The following is a 4,981-nucleotide window of genomic DNA, read 5'->3' as shown; positions in this document are numbered from 1 at the left end:
ATACCCTAACCTAAAGCGACATAAATGACCAAATTCGCACAAATAAACAGTTAACTAATGATGTCAAAACTTCGACACAAAACCTCAAAACAAACTATCGCTTACTGGTAAGTCAATGATAATTACTCAAATTAGCGTGTTGGAGATCGTTACCTTCGACGTTTACGCCTAAAAAGAAAGCCAAACAATCACATAATAACGAATTCAAACAAAACAAGTCGAAACCAACTTCGACCAAAAACAAACGAAAATGGATGTTTAACATAAATTATACAATAAAACTCATGCAATTAACTTTCTAGCCAAAAAACAACGAAATGCACACCTACCCAAGCTCATAGCAGCAAAATTTCTGGCAATTTTAGTGATTGGCCAACCAAAAGAAGAAGGAAAAGAGGAAAAAAATAAATGTTTAGGAACCAATTTCTTTTAAAACAAAACTAAATCTGCAAAGTAGCAAAAACATATCCCCGTTTCGTTTATGCATAGACTTGAACACAAGACCACAGAGTATATAGAAACTTTACCATCGAACTAGTAGGCTTATTCTTAACCCAAATTAACGCATAACTAAACTTAAGTTGTCAGTTCAATGATAGGAGTTATGCCAAATAAACTATGAATTTTCAAGAGGGAGGACTTGAACCCTCGATCTCATACACATAAACAAAGTACTTAACCACATATACAAAGACTTAATTATTGACCGAATTTATCAAACAAATGTTCAAATTTTTGGGGCGTTACATGATATGAAAAGTTTCGGCACAAAATTCAACCCACAAAATATTTTGTAGTTTTTCTTTATTTCTTGTATTTTTCTATTTTCACTTTTTCGATCACTTTTTAAATCACTTTTTTGTGGGAAATTTTTTCTATATTATAAAATAGTGCCAAAAAGCAGTATGTAAATTTTTATATCGTTTGAAAAATATTTACCCACTGAAAAATAAATTTTTTCGAAAACTTTCTAGTAAAACAATTTTGTTTTGAGAATGTTTTCGTAAATCGCTTTTATAAGAACATAAATAAGACCTAAAACATTAAAATATGATACCAAATGATCAATATGAGAGGAAGAGGATTGTAGATTTGCTCAAGTCGCATATTTTACTTAGTGTTTTAGACGTTCGGAAAGAAACTTGAATTTTGACAACTTGAAACGCAAACAAATCCAAGTAAAAAAAAGTTAAAGAAAACAATTAAAATAAACAACTAAGATAAATAAAATAGAACAATAATTCAAAGATTAGAACGAAAAAAAAAGGAAAATAAAAAGATGAATGGAAAAGATAGAACGTGGCGTGTAGAAGTCCTAAGAAGCCTTGGAAACAAGAAGAATCCACAACTCCCTTCAAGCGACTCTAATTTCCCCTTCAAGAAAGAAACTTGGCAAAAAAAAAAGTTTAAATATGATCCCCACAATCTGAAAATATTGTTAAAACTCTTCTAAAAGAAAACTCAAGAGAAATTCTTGAAATAAAAACTCAAAGAGAATGGTAGCTGTCGTTATGACCACCAGATTAAATCCGTTATTCAACCAACATTAACTAGTAATATAGGGTAAATAGGGAATCGTCCCACGGAGAAGTTCGCGTTAAATCTATTTGAAGGGAATTGTAATTAAGGTAATATAAAATGCAGACAAGAAAGGAAAAATGGGGGGTTTGCTAATAATGATCTAAATTAACGAATAAATTGTAGCTTAAATTGTGAATGCTGAAAAAATTGTCAAATTAAAGAGAAAAGATGCTTAGTTATTGACGCCTTAATCCACCAAGCACAAGTCCTTCCCGATCTTAAATTATTTTAGTAGTCCAATCTAGCAACAAAGCTGAAAATGCACTTACGAATTGAATTCCTATCCTAAGTAAATTTAAATTCAATTAGAGAACATTCGTAATTGAAATCCTACCTTTAATTATTCTTTGTTGACTAATTAAAAGTGCATTCAGTATTTTAGAGACTTCACCTTGTGTTACTTAAAGAAAATCCTCCAGCGACTTCCAAAATTAAATTCGTAGTTGCTTCAATTAGCGGCATGCCAAGTAATCATCACCAGTTCTAAGTGTAATTAAGAAATTCGATTACTCAGTTGCACTTAGATGATTATGAGAAAAGTCCTAAATTAAGTAGGTGATCAATCTAATTGATTTAGAAAATTTCCTTGAACGATAAAACAAGCAACTCAAGAATGCCAAATCTAAATTTAAACAAAATAAATCTTCAAATTCCTTGTGCTAGGTTTCATAAGTGTCTAACTAAGCTTGAATATTCTAGCCACTCATAGCAATTGAAATGAAATCAATTATAATCAGCATAAATTACAAATTGAATCTAGGAGAAGAAAATTCCTCCAATCGTCGAGCTTCCCTTCTTCCGATTAGCTAAAATTCTGGGCTGCTGCTTCAATTGCTTGATCGGCAATTTGATCTTATCCCCATTTTCCTAGTTGAACCCGTCGAATAGCCTCAGCTTAGTAGAGTTTAACTTTAATTCAACTCTTCAAGGCTGATTTGGCTTCCTTGATTCAATTGGAGTCGGCCACCGCTAGCAAGAAGGAAATTAATAATTATTCCCTTGCTGATTTTGTCGCATGTTTGGCCTGTTGTACTTCTAATTGGACCGACTTTTGTCCCAATGTTAATTTAATTCCTTCGACCATCATATGATCGTCATTCAGCAACTTATTCATGCAGATTAAATTCCAAATTGAGCCCATACGGACATCCAAATGTCCCTCACCTACACATGACATAAGATTGACGTTAAATTGCCGAATTGGAATGAAAATAAATTATCACGGCATGGAACGTACTTGATGTAATTTAGATTGATTTAAGATTTAATTAATCAAAGATTAATCAACAATTTAGATAATTTAGTCGAGTAAATTAAGCTAAAAATTGAACTTAACAAACTCCCCCATACTTAAACTATTGATCGTCCCTAAGCAATCAAGTTGAAGAAAAACAAGAAGAATTTCAAAAATATCAAGTCTAATCAAGAGTTGTTGCATCACCCATGCTTGGGATGAATTCTAAAATCAATCAATTAAGATTTTGGTTTATTCAAAAGAGGAAGATATAGAGGAAATTAATCATGCTTCTTTGATCAATTCTCACCGGAAAGAATTATTAATACTCCTCACTCATTGTGTTAGGCTAGTATAATGCTCTCAAAAGGAAATCGACCGTAATTAACCACCATAGGCTTGCTTGTGCATCTTACCTATAACATAACACATAAAATTCCATAAATATAATCGAGGAAAAATAAAGGTTGTAATGGGGCCGAGGTAATGTGCAGTGGACGGGAGGAATTTATTTGGATGGTGGAGCTAGTTCTCTTAAGCTAGTAAAATCATTTGGAAGTCATCAATCTTTCTTGTCTCTTTTTTTCTTCCTCTTTTTTGTTTTCTTTTTTTTCTGTTTTTGTTGTTGTTGTTTTTTCTTCAAGAATAGCTAACAAATCAACCCCTTATCGATTCCATTGTCGTATCACCTAATTCAGCCGTTCCACTTAATTTAGTTTAATGAAAAATGCTGCAATTTACTGCTCTTTCCTCAAGAGGATCAGCCTATTTTTTTCAGCTAAACATCACCCCAAATTGGCCAACATATGTCGAAATTATGATGAACTTCCAAACTGAATTAACTAGCCTAAGAAGGTGAGTTGATTCAGGCTTTGGTTTAATTTCTAGAGGTACAGAAAAATAAATTAAGATATTAAGGCTTCAAATTGGCTAACTAATTGGAATAATGTCAAGGTCGACTTTTATGAGTAATCGTGGCTTAATTCCTAATGCCTCTTAAATCATATTAATGGAAATCAAATGTATTACTAACCTGAATAAGATCTAAAGTAAGTTCTAGAGTAATTGATAGTCGATAACAATAATCACACATGAATGAATAATAGCCTCGCAAGTTTGCATGGATGTCCCAACTTACGCTCTAGGCTCAAATTCCTCACAAGGACCACATAATTGATCAATTAAGCAGATTAATTAATAATTTTTTTCTTTTTTTTTCTTCGAACTAACCAAAAGCAATCAATTGAAAACAAAATTTAACCCAATCAATCGACATACAACCACCCCAATCAACTTGAATTCATGAAATACATCTACATTCTTTTATTTAAATATTTTCCTAAAGGAAATTTAACAAGACTTATTCATGAAAGTTGCTAAAAACAAAACAAGCATCAAATATATTAGAAAATCAATGAATTGATTCTCCCCCATACTTAATGTTTGCATTGCCCCTAATGTAAAAGAGAATTAAAGTTACCAACAGAAAGAACAATACTAAAGGAAAAGATAAAAGAAAAACTTCCCTGAATACGTGGGTTGCCTCCCACAAGCGCCTTTGGTTTAAGTCGTTGGCTCGACATCACAATTCCTCATGGATCCTCAAGATTGATCTCCTCCAACCAAGCTGCTTGCTCCCCTTCATGAAAATGTTTCAACCTATGACCATCCACTTTGAAAATTTTGTTAGTTTTGAGGCTTCGAATTTCGACTGCCCCATGATGATGCACCTCGTTTATTATAAACGGTCCAAGCCATCTTGATTTCAACTTACCAGGAAACAGTTTAAGCTTAGAATTAAATAATAATACCTTTTCCCCTACCTTGAATTCTTTGCGAAGCAACTTCGAGTCACGAAATGCCTTCGATTTACCTTTATAAATGACTGAATTGTCATAGGCCTCCAAGCGCAACTCCTCCAATTCTTGCAGCTTCAACTTGCGCTCTTCACCTGCCAGACTATAATCCAGATTGCATTGCTTAACAGCCCAAAATGACCTATGTTCAAGCTCTAAGGGAAGATGACACGCCTTCCCAAAAACAACCCTATAAGGCAACATCCCTATTGGCGTTTTGTAAGCTGTTCGAATAGCCCACAATGCTTCATCTAACCGTTGACTCCAATATTTTCTATTAGCCTTCACAATTTTCTCTAAAATTCCCTTA

This window comes from Gossypium raimondii, chromosome 11 (assembly GCF_025698545.1).
Source record: "Gossypium raimondii isolate GPD5lz chromosome 11, ASM2569854v1, whole genome shotgun sequence".
NCBI lineage: Eukaryota > Viridiplantae > Streptophyta > Magnoliopsida > Malvales > Malvaceae > Gossypium > Gossypium raimondii.
The sequence above is the reverse complement of the archived record's forward strand: the minus strand, read 5'-3'. Positions refer to the sequence as shown.